The sequence below is a fragment of the Diceros bicornis genome, chromosome 35 (assembly GCF_020826845.1).
Source record: "Diceros bicornis minor isolate mBicDic1 chromosome 35, mDicBic1.mat.cur, whole genome shotgun sequence".
Taxonomy (NCBI): Eukaryota; Metazoa; Chordata; class Mammalia; order Perissodactyla; family Rhinocerotidae; genus Diceros; species Diceros bicornis.
The window spans coordinates 33,168,300-33,183,189 of record NC_080774.1 but is presented as its reverse complement, the minus strand read 5'-3'; the positions used below and the strand labels follow the sequence as shown (position 1 = coordinate 33,183,189).

General features: G+C 45.2%; 1 long non-coding RNA gene across 1 annotated transcript; it reads right to left on the bottom strand.

The window, feature by feature from the left end:
* Window positions 1-10,781: 10,781 nt before the first annotated feature.
* On the bottom strand, window positions 10,782-14,027 carry LOC131398556 (uncharacterized). The gene is made up of 3 exons (XR_009216917.1): window positions 13,119-14,027; window positions 11,041-11,589; window positions 10,782-10,839 (listed from the first exon to the last, which is right to left on the bottom strand). It is a non-coding gene; the product is annotated as an uncharacterized LOC131398556 (long non-coding RNA).
* Window positions 14,028-14,890: the final 863 nt, after the last annotated feature.

The following is a 14,890-nucleotide window of genomic DNA, read 5'->3' as shown; positions in this document are numbered from 1 at the left end:
AAACTCTCAATAAAGGGTTACAGAAGGAACATACCTCAACATAAAAAGGTTTACATGACAAACCCACGGCTAACATCACATTGAACAGTGAAAGGTTGAAATCTTTCTCGCTAAGACAAAGAACTAGACAAGGGTTCCCAGTCTCAACACCACTCTTCAACATACTGCTCCAAGTCTCAACCAGAGACATTTGGCCAGAGAAAGAAATGTAATGCATCTAAATTGGGAATGAAGAAACAAAGTCGTCTCTGTTTGCAGAAGATATGATTTTATATAGAGAAATACCTAAAGGCTCCCCCCCAAACTGTTAGAACTAATAAACAAATTCACTCAAGCTGCAGGAGACAAAAATCAACAAAGAGAAATATGTTGCCTTTCTGAACACTAACAATGAACTATATAAAAAAGACAAAGAAAAAAATCCTATTTACAATAGCATCAAAAACAGTAAAATACTCATGAATAAATTTAACCAAGAAAGTGAAAGATCTAGACATTGACAACTATAAGATATTGATGAAAGAAATCAAAGACACAAAGAAATGAAAAGATATCTTATGTTCATGGATCAGAAGAATAATATTGTTAAAATGTCCATGCTACCCAACGCCATCTCAAGATTCAACGCAATTCCTATTAAAATTCCCATGGCATTTTTCACAGAAGTAGGACAAATAATCCTAATATTCATATGGATCCACAAAAGTCCTCCAATAACCAAAGCGACCCTGAGAAAGAAAAAGCTGAAGGCATCACAATTTCTGATTTCAAACTTTATTACAAGTCTACAGTAATAAAAACAGTATGATAGAGGTACAAAAAGGGACACCTAGATCAATAGTACAGAATCAAGGGCCCAGACATAAAATCACACACGTACACTTTGCTAACAGTTGACGAGTCAGCTAAGAAGGCTCCATGGGTAACAGATAGTTTCTACAATAAATGGTCTTGGGAAAACTGGATAACCACATGCAGACAAATGAAATTGGACCCCTATTTTACACCACTTTAAAAATGATACTAAAATTCAATTAAAAACCTAAATCTAAGACACCAAATATAAAACAACTAGAAGAAAATATAGAGAAAAAAGCCCCATGATACTGGTCTTGACAACGAGTTTTTTGGATATAACATCAAAAGTGCAAGCAACAAATGCAAAACTTAACAAGTAGGATGACATCAATCTAAAAAGCTTCTGCACAGCAAATGAAACAATTGGCAAACTAACGGGGTTAATATCCACAATATATAAGAAACTCTTACAACTCAACAGCAAAGAACCAACAAAACAATACGAAAATGTTCAAAGGACCTGAATAGATACTTTTCCAAAGACGACATAAAAATGGTCAACAGGTACATGAGAAGATGCTCGTGATTACTCACCATCAGGGAAATGAAATCTAAACTACAAGATATCACCTCACACCTGTTAGAATGGTTATTCTCAAAGAGAAAACAGACAGGAAGCGTTGGCAAGGCTGTGTAGAAAAGAGAACCCTGTGCACTGCTGGTATGAATGTAAATTGCTATAGTCACTATGGAAAAAATGTGGAATTTTCTCAAAAAATAAAAATGGAAATACTATATAAATGAGCAATTCCACTTCTGGTTGTATATCCAAAGGAATTGAAATCACTATTCTGAAGAGATATCTGCACCCCCATGTTCATTTCAGCATCATTCACAAACTGAGGACATGGAAACAATCCAGGTGTCCATCAATGGATAAATAGATAAAGAAAATGTGAGATATATGTATACATGAAATATATAATGGAATATTATTCAGCCATGCAAGAGAATGAAATCCTGCATTTTGCGACAACATGGATGGACCTTGAGGCATTACACTAAGCAATATAAGTCAGACCGAGAAAGACAAATACTATATATTCTCACTCATATGTGAAATCTAAAAAAGCCCAATGAAAGGAATAGAGACTAGGATGGTATTTGCCAGCCTCTCAGGGGTGGCGAAAATGGGGAGATGTGAGTCAAAGTGCACAAATTTCTAGCTGTAAAATGAATAAGTTCTGGGGATCTAATGTACAGCATGGTGACCATAATTAACAATACTATATTATATACTTGAAAGTTGTTAAGAGAGTAGATCTTAAAAGTGATCACTAGAAAAAACAAGTTAATTGTGTGACGGAATGGAGGTGCTACCTCACCGTATTGTGGTAATCCTTTCACAAATCACCATCTTGAACACTGAAACCTTACATATGTTATATGTTACTAATATTTCAAGAAATGTAAAAAAAAAAAAATCTCTCAACAAAGTAAAACCCAGGACCAGATCACTGCACTGGTGAATGCTACCATACATATAAAGAAGTATTAAAAACAAGCCTTCTTACACTCTGTCACATATTGAAAAAGAGGGAACACTTGCAAACTCATTTTATGAGGCCAGCATTACCCTGATACCAGCACTGGACAAGGACACTAAAAGAAAATAAAATTACAGACCATTACACCTGATGAACATAGATGAAAAAAATCCTCAACAAAATACTAGCAAACTGAATTCAACAGCGTATTAAAAGAATTATACACTACGACCAAGTGAAATTTATTCCTGGTATACAAGGGGAGTTCAATATACAAAAATTGATCAATATAATATGCCACATCAATAAAATGAAGGGGAAAAAAACATGACCAACACAATTGATGCAGAAAAACCATTTGACAAAATTCAACAGGCTTTCATGATAAAACACTCAACAAACTAAGAATAGGAGGAAAGTGTCTCAACATAACAAAAGCCATATGCGAAAAACACACAACAAACATAATACTCAATGATGGAAGGCTGAAAGCTTTTCCTCTCAGATCAGGAACAAGGCAAGGATGCCCACTTTCACCACTTCTATTCAACACAGTACTGAAAGTTCAAGCCAGAACCATGAGGCAATAAAAATAAATAAATAAAAGGCATCCAAATTGGAAAGAAGAAAGCAAAATTGTATCTGTTTGAAGACGATATCATCTCATATGTAGAAAATCTGAAAGACTCCACAAAAAAGCCGTTTGATGTAACAGATGAATTCAGGAAAATAGCGGGATACACAGTCAACACACAAAAATCAGTTGCATTTCTATACACTAACCATGAGCTCTCTGGAAATGAAATTACAAAAACAATTCATTTATAATAGTACCAGAAAGAATAACATGCTTAGGAATTAACTTAACCAAGGAGGTGAAAGGCTTGCACCATAAAAAGTACAAAACATTTCAGAAAGAAATTAAAGAAGACATTCATAAATGGACACACATACCATGTTCATGGATTGGAAGGCTTACTATTGTTAAAGTGTCAGTATTACCCAAAGCAATCTACAGATTCAGTGTAATCTCTATCCAAATCCTAATGATGTTTTTTTGCAGAAATAGAAAAACCCGTCCTATAATTCACATGAAATCTCAAGGGACTCAGAATAGCCAAAACAATCCTGCAAAAGAAGAACAAAACTAGAGGACTCACACTTCTTGATTCCAAAACTTACTACAAAGCTACAGTAATCAACAGTATGGCATTGGCATAAAGACAGACATAGAGATCAATGGCATAGAATAGCGAACCCAGAAACAAACCCTCACATATATGGTCAAGTGATTTTTGACAAGGATGCCAAGACCATGCAATGGAGAAATGTTTCTTTTCAACAAATGGTGCTGGGAAAACTGGATATCTGCATGCAAAAGCTTGAAGCAGGGCCCTCATCCAACACCATATACAAAAATTAACTCAAAATGGATCAAGGACATAAACGTAAGACCTCAAACAAGAAAACTCTTAGAAGAAAACATAGGATAAAATCTTCATGACACCGGACTTGGCAACGATTTCTTGGATATGACACCAAAGGCACACGTAATGAAAGAAAAACAATGGAAAAACTGGACTCCATGAAAATTTTATAAGTTGGTACATCAAGAGGCACTGTCCACAGAGTAAAAATGCAATCCAAGAGTAGGAGAAAATATTTGCAAATCATATTTCTGACAAGAGACTGATATCCGGAATATACAGAGAAGTCCTAAAACTAAACAACTAAAAAACAAGCCAATTAAAAAATGGGCAACGGACTGAAGACTCCTTTGCCAAAGAAGACTTAGAAATGGCATATAAGCACATGAAAAGATGCTCAACACCCACTAATCATTAGGGAAATGCAAATCAAAACCACAATGAGACACCACCTCACACCCACTAAGATCAGTGCTATCGAAAAGACAGAAAACAAAAAGTGTTGGCCAGGATGCGGCGAAATTGAAACTCTTGTACACTGTTGATAGGAACGTAAAATGGTGAAGCTGCTATGGAAAACAGTATGGATGTTCCTCAAAAAATTGAACATAGAATTATCATGTGATCCAGCAATTCCACTTCTGGATATACACCCAAAAGATCTGAAAGCACAGCCTTGAAGAGATATTTGTACATCCATGTTCATAGCAGTATTGTTCACAATAGCTAAAACGTGGAGGCAACCCCAGTGTCCACTGACACATGAATGGATACACAAAATGCAGTATATCCATATAATAGAACATTATTCAGCCTTAAAAAGGAAGCAAATTCTGCAATATGCTACACATGGATTAACCTTGGGGACGTTATGCTAACTGAAATAAGCCAGTCACAAAATGATAAATACTGTATGATTCCAATAACATGAGGAACTGAGAGTAGTCAAAATCATAGAGACGGAAAGTGGAATGGTGGCTGCCAAGCGCTGGGGGGAGAGGAGAAGGGAGAGTTATTGTTTAATAGGTATAGATTTTCAGATTTATAAGAGTTATGGGGATGAATGGTGGTGATGACTGTACAACTGTGGAAATGTATTTAACGCCATTGAAGAGTACACTTAAAAATGGTTAAGATGGCACAGTTTTTGTTATGTATATTTTAACTCAATATACAAAAAGAAAAAAAAAGAAATGAGCTATCAAGCCAAAAAAAACACAGTGAACCCTTAAATACATATTGCTAAGTGAAAGAAGCCAACTGGAAAAGGCTATACACTCTGTTCCATAGTTTTCATATATTCCAATTACACGACATTCTAGAAAAGGCAAAACTATAGAAACAGTGTAAAGATCAGTGTTGCCAGGAGTTGGGGGGCAAGGGATGAAGAGGCAAAGCACAGGGACTTTTAGGGCAATCCAACTCTTCTGTAGGCTCTGTCATGGCGGATACATGAGATTATGCATTTGTCAAAACCCAAGTACATGACAGTGAGACAGTGAACCTTACTGTAAACTATGGACTTGGTTCCGAACACTGTAGCAGCATCAGCTCCTCACTTGTGAGGAATGAGCTGCACTAACACAGGTGGCCATGCAAGATGTTAACAGTAGGGGAAACTGCAGGGGAGGAGGGAGAAATGCTCTGCACTGTCTGCTGAATTTCTCTGTCCATCTAAAACTTTCCTAAAAAACAATCTATTAATTAAAAAACAATCAATGGAAGGTAGGGAGTGAGTAGAAATATGGAGGAAACAAGAATATCAGAATATTGGTAAATGTTGAAGCTGGGTAATAGGGACATGGGGGGCTATCACGCTTTTCTGTTTAATTTGTATAGGTTCAAGGTTTTCCACAATAAAACACTTTTAAAGCTCCAGATTAAATCTAGATTATATGTACAAGGCATCAAAGAATGTGAAGAAAACTGATACTTTTGAAGCAAGTACTCAAGGGACACACTGAGGGAACATGCAATCACACTGGATAGAGAGTGAACGTCCTGGTTCCATCGGGAAGGTTCGGAGCTCCGTGAGCAAGGACGGTGACAGCACAGTCAAGGAAGTCACAGATAATGAACACGGAAAATTTTTCCCCCTCACTGGTCGCAGCAATGGCAACGATGGGCCCGGAGAGGACTGCCCTAGGATTTACAACGTCGTGAAACCCACAGTTAGAGCGGGCTCAAGGACAGAGCACCACATCCTGTGAGAATGCCAATCAGCACCGGCTTTCTGGAGGGCAAACCTCCCGAACCCTGGAAGCTGCAGGCCACTGGCCCGGCTGCTCTGTTGTACGGAATCTGTCCAAAAACAAAGGGACTGGGTAAAGATGATGGATTGAATAAACATATGTAGAACCCCTTTGACATAAAATCCCTAAAAAATTACCCATAGATTCCTTCATTGATGAATAAACTCATAATAGCCCTGGGAACCATCAAGAGAGCCGACATTTTGAGGAAGACATCAAAGAGAGAAGGCAGCCGGTGACCGGGATCCCAGTGGGGAACTCCAGTGGGCCATGGAGACCAAGCTAGGGTGCCCTCTCTCCCTCCCCCTCCTCCCCCTGCCGCTCGCCTAACACCTCCTGCAATGTCCCTCCACTCCCAGCCACTGCCCACGTCACACTCCAGGAACACAGGAGCAGAGGCACAGGGCGCCCTTTCCACCAGCAAATCTGTCCTCTTGCTCTCTGCTCCCCCCCAGGCAGCGGAGCCCAGCCCTACACCCCCTCAGGGCCCAGCACACTCCTCCCTGGCCCTCAGGCTCCTCCTTTCCATCTGGTCCTACCTGCAGCACAGACACCTGCTAGCTCATCTCCACCTTACAAACAAAACTCTCCCTTGGGCCCATGCTCCCTTTTGGCTACTGTCCACTTTCCCGACTCCCCTTCATGGCTAAACCTCTTAAGTAAAGTGCCTCATCCCTATTGCCCTCCCAAGACCCCCTTCCCCCACTCTAGACCCAGCTTCATTCCCACTCTCTCAAGGAGACTGAGGTCACCAGTGATCCCACGTGGCTGAGTCCAGCCATCTATCCTCCATTCTGATCAGATTTGTATCCCACCCAGCTGAGCACCCCTCCTTTCTGCAATACCCTTTCCCCTCGTGGCTCCTGCGACTCCATGCTCCACCGTTTCAGTCCCCTTTCCTGGACCCTCTTCAGCTGCACCTCTGCAAACACTGCCTGCTTCTAGGCTGGGCCCGGGGCCCTTCTACAGCTACAGTGTCTCCAGGAAACCTCATTCAACTCCACGGTTTTAAACATCTCTGACCTCATCCTGACTCTGCAGACACACCAATGCAACTTTAAGAGGTTAAGTGCTAGCTCCCCAGCATCAGCACCTAAGGAGTATCTTAGACTCGATTCCTCTACAAAACTGTCATGAGTTCCAAAATAGCATCAAATATTTCCAAAAAGGAGAAAAGATTTGGATACAATAAATAGTGGTGAACAAAGTAACCAACAAAACGTATACTTACATCCAATCATAGTCGCTTGATGGGCAAAATAAGAACACAGAACTAAGATCAGACAGTCTCAAGCTGGGGAGTGGAAGGTGAGGAGCTGGGAGTGTAGAACACAGGAACTGATCAATTCTAAGCATTTACAGAAAGAAAGGCAGAAATGGTTGTTCCTAAAAGTTGAAAGACACTCACTAGAGGAATAGAAAATCATGAGAAAGCCTAACAAATTAAAAATGAAATTAAATGGTAGACTCAAATTCCAATTTATCAATAATCACAATTGTAAATGGATTAAATTGCTCTATAAAAAGATGAAAGCTCTCAAGATGAGTTAAAATATAGTTATAAAATAACAAGAAATAACAAGTGTTGGAGAGGATGTGGAGAAACAGGAACCCTCATACACAGCTGGTGGGAATGCAAATTGGTGCAGCCTCTATGGAAAACGGTATGGAGATTCCTCAAAGAATTAAAAATATAGATGCCCTATGATCCAGCCATCCCACTACTGGGAATCTATCCAACGCACCTGAAATCAACAATCCAAAGAGGCTTATGCACCCCTATGTTCATTGCAGCATTATTCACCATAGCCAAGAAGTGGAAGCAACCTAAGTGTCCCTCGACTGACGATTGGATTAAGAAAATGTGGTATATATATACAATGGAATACTACTCAGCCATAAAAAAAGACAAAATCGTCCCATTTGCAACAACATGGATGGGCCTGGAGCGTATTATGTTAAGTGAAATAAGCCAGAAAGAGAAAGACAAACACTGTAAGATCTCACTCATATGTGGAATATAAACCTACACATGGACAGAGAAAACTGGACTGTGGTTACCAGGGGCTGTGGGGGTGGGGGGTGGCGGGTGGGCACAAGGGGTGAAGGGAGTCATATATATGGTGATGGACAAACAAAAATGTACAACCCAAAATTTCAAAATGTTAGAAACCATTAAAACATCAATAAAAAAATATATAGTTATAAAATAAAGGGATATAATATGGTTGAAAATAAGGAGATAAAGAAATAAGACTTTAAATGGGACAAAAATGGTTTTTCTGTGTTGATAACTGTCAGGAACACTTATGCACCTAACAATATGGTCTTGAAACATAAAGCAAAACTGGACAAACAAGAAGACACAGGCACCTCCAGAATCACAGGGAAACCTACTTTACCTCTCTTAGAAATCCACAGGTCAAGTGACACAGTAAGTTAGGAAACAGATCTGCTTATCAAGACAAAAAAGCTAGATCTAGCCTCAGCCCGAGGGACAACAACATAAGCAATGTTGAGGATACATTCTCCTCAAACCACAATGAAACAATCACCACAATGGACTGTGTGCTAAGCCACAATGAAATCTCTAAAGAGTCCAAAAAGCAGAAATCTATAAGTGACCACATTACTGGACCTTAAAGCAATAAAAGTAAAAAATAATCACAAAATATTGGCTCCCCTCCCCCAACCTATCCACAAGAAAATCTGTCCACACCCTTCTAAATCTCTCAGGTTAAAGAGGGGATCTAGATAGACAGGACAAACTCTTTAGAAATGAACAACAATGAGAGCAGCATGAGGCAAATCCATGGCCTGGGGACAAAGAGACAGAAGAAGGGACACAGCCTCCACTGAAAGTATCAGGGAATATCAACTGTACACGAAGAAGCTGACCACTTCCCTCCAGGAGCCAGAACAACACCACAATAAAACCAATGACAGCAGAATGAAGTGAGGATTCACGAGGCAGGAACAACAACGTAGACCTGAGCAATGGAGTCAAGGGCTGGCTGTCTGGAAAGACCTGTAACAGCGAGAAACCTTGTGGAGTCTGACCAAGAAGAACAGACAAAGGCACCAAACTGTACCATCAGGTACAAGAAACTACAGAAACAGCTTTAACGTGATAGGAGAACATAGCGGATAACTCTGACCAGGACATCAGCGGCCCTCAACTGGAGCTGTTGTTCCCCCAGAATGCATCTGGAAACATCTTGCTTTGTGTTGTCCTAATGGTTGTTACCCCAGGGGTCCTGGAGATCCTGAACAGCCTGTCACATAGAGCCGTTTCCCACCGGAAGTGTTACTGACATCTGGGAAGACAAACACTGATCCAGATTAAATGAACAATGTGGCAGGGAAATGTTTTCCATGGATGTATAACAGGCAAAAGATGGTACCCTCAATATGTAAGGAATATCGAGAAACCAATGTTTACAACTACTAAAATGTAAAGGAGCTGGAAAATCAGAAACATAGCCAATAAACACACCAAAAATACATCCAACCTATTCATACAGGTGGAGAAATATGTATGTAAAGCACAGTAAACACTCTGGGAGATTACACACCAAATTTTACTACCAACAAGGAATAAAAGTTGGGAGGTAGGTGAGAAATAGGAGTTTTTACCACTTCTTAGCTTACGTATTTCTTTGGTGTTTTAATTTTTACAAAAGAGAATGTATTCTACTCGAAAAGATGTTTAAAATTTTAAAGAAATTATTAAAATATTCAAAATGACTTCAGTTCAAGGATATTCATTACAACATGAATGGAAAGAACCTCCCCATGACTTTAAGAGTCTCCCATAACTTTTCTAATACTTTACTATGTCTATTTTATTTCACATTTAGATCCTAACTCACTGGAATTTATATTTCTGTGAAGGATGCAACAGAAGCTGATTTTCTCCTGTTCAAGTGGAAAACCAATCATCCAGGCACCGTTCATTGGGTAGGTCTGGCTTTCCCAGCTGACCTGCAATGCTTCCTTCCCCACCTGCTAAACCCTGACAACTACCGCTGCCTCTCGAGTGCCCTAGAGCGAGCAGGGTGAGCTCTGCAACCTGGGCTCCCTGTGTGCGAGGGGCGGCTACCAGCAGAGCCTTCTCCCAAGACAGCAGCAGGCATGCTGCACATGCTGCACACAGAAGTACTCAGGGGCCGTCTGCTGTGGAGCAGGAAACTCCTCATGAGGAGCAGGCAGTGGGGGAGCCCCGAGCCCCAGGATTGACCTCGGCTGGGGCAGCAGGCTGCTAAGGCAGGGAACCCCCTCCCTTCAGCTCGTCCAGCTCCTCCTGCAGCGTGTGCACCTGGCTGTCGGCAGCTGCCCCTCTTCAGCTCGCCATTCTTCTCCACCTGCTCCCGCAGGCGGCACCCATGCTCCTGTTCCCCCGGGAGCAGAAGCAGTAGGAGTGCAGTGAGTCAAGGAGTTCTTGGGCCCCCAGTGCTGACAGGATGACCCCGATGAGGGACGTGGGGCTGGTGTCGCTGTGCTCACCCTACACAGCTTCTGTGGCTGGCTTCAGGGTGACATCTGTTGGAGGGTAGACGGGCTCTGGGAGGCTTTCTGAGGCATCATTGTGAATGATGAACTTGGGGGCTGTGGGCCAAGCCCTCATCAGGCGCCAGGCTGGTCCCGCTGCAGCTGGGCTCCACGTCTCTCTTCAGCCTCTTTCGGTCAACAGCCTCTCGGGGGGACAGATGGCCTATCTCGAGTGTGCACCGAGGAGAAACTGTAAGACGGAAGCCAGCCAATAAGTCTTCATGCCCCAAATCCTGAGTGATAAAGTCACCCACGGAAATGCCACTCTTTCCACGCCCCCCCCCAAAGCCCCAGTAGATACTTGTATGTCATAGCTGCACATCCTTCCAGCCGCTGCATGTGGGACACAGCCCCAGCATGGCCGGAGAAGCGGTGCATTGGTGCCCGGGATCTGAACCCGGGCCGCCAGCAGCGGAGCGCATGCACTTAACCGCTAAGCCACGGGGCCGGCCCCGGAAATGCCACTCTTACCCAGCAGGCCCTGGCTGGGAAGAGGGGGTCCCATCGCCAGCATCTACAGCAGACGTGTTTGCATCTCCCTGGTTGCCTGATGCTGTGGAGGCCACACTGTCTCCTGGAGCTCCTTCCAGAGACTCTGCGCCCAATCCTGACTGGCGGCTTCCTGGGCGGCACTGGGTGCGGGTTCACCCTGCAGAGTGGCTCACTTCAACTTGCAAGACTCCAGCTGGGCCCTCAGATTTTCCCTCAAGGACGACAATGAACCTGTAGCTCCCTTCCCATCTGCTTCACTCACATGTTCCTCAGGACCCCTGCGGCCTTTCTGGTGTCCTTTCTCCTGGGGCGGCCATGGCCTTCAGCCCCCCTTCTCAGTCAGGAGGACGATGGAGGGCACGACCATGGGCTTGAGCACGTAGTACTGATCCTCTAGCATTTTGGAGAGCTTTTTTTGGTGAAATGTTCACTACAGATGAAAGAATGCTTAGCGGGGTCCAGTCATCCCTGTGAACAGCTTTTAACCACTGGACCAGACATTTTGAGCCCTTTATGTGAAGCCTGCAAGAATAGATGAAAAAGTAACTAGAAAGAAAGAATTAAATGTCTCCACCTAAAATGATCAACTATAAAAGCAAAACAAGTGCTTTTGTGAACACCCACATCTGTAGCGAGTTTGTCCATTTAAAGTAAATTAGTAAATTAGTAAAGATTTAAGGATAGTTTGTCCATTAGTAAATATTTAAGGAATACTTTCTGCTTGCAAGTTATTACTGGAATAGAAAGATGAAAGACCCACTGTCTACCTTAAGGAGGTGACCGTCTGTAGGATAGAGAAGGAAGGAAGGTGAGGACCTCCTCCCAGGCTGTGTAAGTGCCCTGCAGGGACACAGATGCTCAGGCAGAGAGCACAGGATGGCACCAAGACAACAAGAAAGGCTTCAGGAAGCCTCAGAAATAGTTCATAGAAGCTCATGGCTGCCCAACCCTCCTGCTGTCCCTGGGATGCAGGACTTTGGGTCCTAAAACGGGGAGGGTTGGTCCCCCTATTTCAAAACCAGGCCAGGTGTCAGCCAGCAGAGACTCCCAGGCACTCAGCAGGGCGCCTGGCCCCAGCTCTGCTCAAGCAGCTGAGGATGCAGGATTGCCACCAAGAGGAGGTCAGCCCCAAGAGCTGTGGTTCTGTGTTCCTCCCCTCCTTCCATTACCAGGAGGAAAGCTGCTTCCTGTACCAGGCAACCAGCCCCTGCAAGGTACTGACCAATACACTTCATAATCTTTTCTCCTCATTAAGGTAAAATCTCTATTTAGACCAAACTGTGCACATGGGGGGTGGGGGGTCTCTCCCGAGGGCTTTCTGCTCCACCTGAGGTCATCTAGACCCCCTGAGGCTGCTGTGGACCAGATCAGGTGGATACTAGCTCCTCAGGGAGTTCCAAGCAACATGACCTTCTAACCTTTCTCAATGCTTTGTGACTATTTTCCCAAAGACCCCCGCCACCTTTGCCCCCAGACCACAATACATGCCAAGAGCAACCTTCTCTGCAGTGCCTTGCATCATTCTCAAAAACAGTAACAAAACTTTTGGGACACAGGCTCTGAAGGAAACCGTCAAGAAAGCATGGTGGCTGACCTCTGACACAAGCTTATGTTACTACTTCTTTGGATAGATTGTAACAACTTCCGACTTACAACAAACCACTGTAAAATTTCAATAAGCCTACAGACAACACGTGGCATTCAGGTCTTTCAAAATTCAATAACAACCTGCAACATGAAACAAAAGGATCTGCCAGGAGGTTTTCAAAGTAGAATGTCTTCAGTGCACTGTTCTGGGCCCTCCAGTGTGGAGTCCGCAGGAAAGGACTCACTCAACTGGCTGAATTCCAGAAGCCCTCATGAAGGGAGCCAGGCCAGGGGGAAGGCAAACCCCTCACCCGCTGTGGGAGCCCATGGAAGAAGTGAAGAGAGAAGCCTCTTCCCAGAGTCCCTGGGGTAAACCTTCCAGTAAGGAGTGGGCCTCACCCTCCTCCACCCAGGAGGCTGTCAGATGCAGAGTCCACAGAGTCAGACGCCTCTCCAGGACTCACCTCCAGTGCAGAGCCACTTTTCCCTGCAATGCCAGGACCCTTCTAGCAACAGAGTGTCTGGGAGGCATGTCCATCCTGGAGGTACAAGTTGTATTTGCTCAGCCACATTCATGATTGCAGAGATCAAGGCAGGCTCCCTGCCATCAAAAGAGCAAAAAAGTCATAGCAAATTCAAGGAGATAGTGACCTAAGGAAGAGCGTTTCCAGAATACCATTTCTCGACATTGTTGGCCCCAGCCTGAATCAGTGGAGAACAGGGTGGCCGTGGGCTGGGGGTGAGAGGGTGGTGGAGGCCAGTAGGTGGGCGCCGGTGGCCGTGAGGTGGCCACGGTGGCCCGAGGCACCCGGAGCAGAGACGGTGGCACAGACCAAGGCCACACAGCGCCCAGCGCTGACTCACATGCTGGACCAGCCCCGAGGCCCCGAGCATAGAGTGCCGCCTGCCTCGGGCTGGACCCTGCAGAGGGCTGACCGCGCAGCGGCGGTCCGGTTATCTGTGGAAGGAGATGACTGTTTCTCCTCATTGCCTGGTGGTGGGAGCAGTTCACCGCCGCGCAGCAATTATCATCCCGGGCCTCAGGTTGTTGCGCCACCAGGCTCCAGCCCCTTCCTCGCGACCCCACAGCGGGACCACCACAAGTGTAGGGCTGGCGGTGACACTCTGCAGCATGTGGGAGCTGGTCCCCACACCCCGCAGGACGACAAGATGGCGGCGCGTGTCCATCCGTCCTCCGTAAAGGCCTGTGGGCCTAGGCAAAATGCCAGCTGAAGCGCCCACACCAGGGTCGTGCTGCCCAAACGCGTCCGTTCCGCTGCGCTGATGGGTCGCTGCTGCCGTGTTCAGAGCCAACAACTCAGAACGAGGGGGAGGGTGACTGTGACCGGCCCTCCGCGAGGGGCCCCGCCGGATGCCAAGATGTAGACCAAAGCACTTCCGCCTGCACTCCCGGCCCCGCCGGGGTTGCTCGACCGGATTGGCCCCAGCGGCTGCCCGTCGTGTCGTGCTCATTCTCAAGGCAGTGGGAAGAGGGAGGCGGGTGAGGGCACGCCCACACCAGGGGGCCTGGAAGGCTGTGCTCGCCTGGGCCCTCGGCCGCAGGGACCGGCTGGCGTGGTTTGGGGTGGGGCCAGGAGGCAGAGCGGGCGAGGGCGGCTCCCATAGTGAGACCGGCACATCTGACAGCCCGCTCCCTGCGGGTCTGGAAGCTCCTGCCATCCACCCTCAGCGCTTGGGCTCCGGCCTGACAGGCCCACGGCCACTGAGGCGGGAGGGGCAGTGGGGCATCAGGGAGGGGACGCAGGGGTGCTGGGTGGGCTGGGGCGCTGGCCTGACAGGCCCACGGCCGCTGAGGCGAGAGGGGCAGTGGGGTGTCGGGGAGGGGGGGCACCAGGCAGGGCTGGGGCAGTGGTTCTTGGGAGGCTTTTTCCTTCCCTTCCAGGAGTTAAGAAGTGAAAGCTCTCTAACTCCTTTGAAGTTATGTTGTAGGCTGGAGGGGAGGAACCTACTCCAATGCTGACAACACACGCATGTTTTTGTTGACTGATTGGTCATTCCAACTTCTTTTTCTGTGATGGAAAAGAGAAACAATCCATCTCATTGGGCGTTAAGTTCTTAGGGTCCTAATACAATGTGTTGGGGGGCAGGGGTGGGGTATTGGTGCTTTGGCCAATGCTAGTGTTGGGCAAGAGGGAGAATCCTCCTCTGCCCTTTCCCTTAAGGTTCTTATGGCTGCCCAAATAATGAAAAGACAGGTTAGCAGGAGAAAATAATA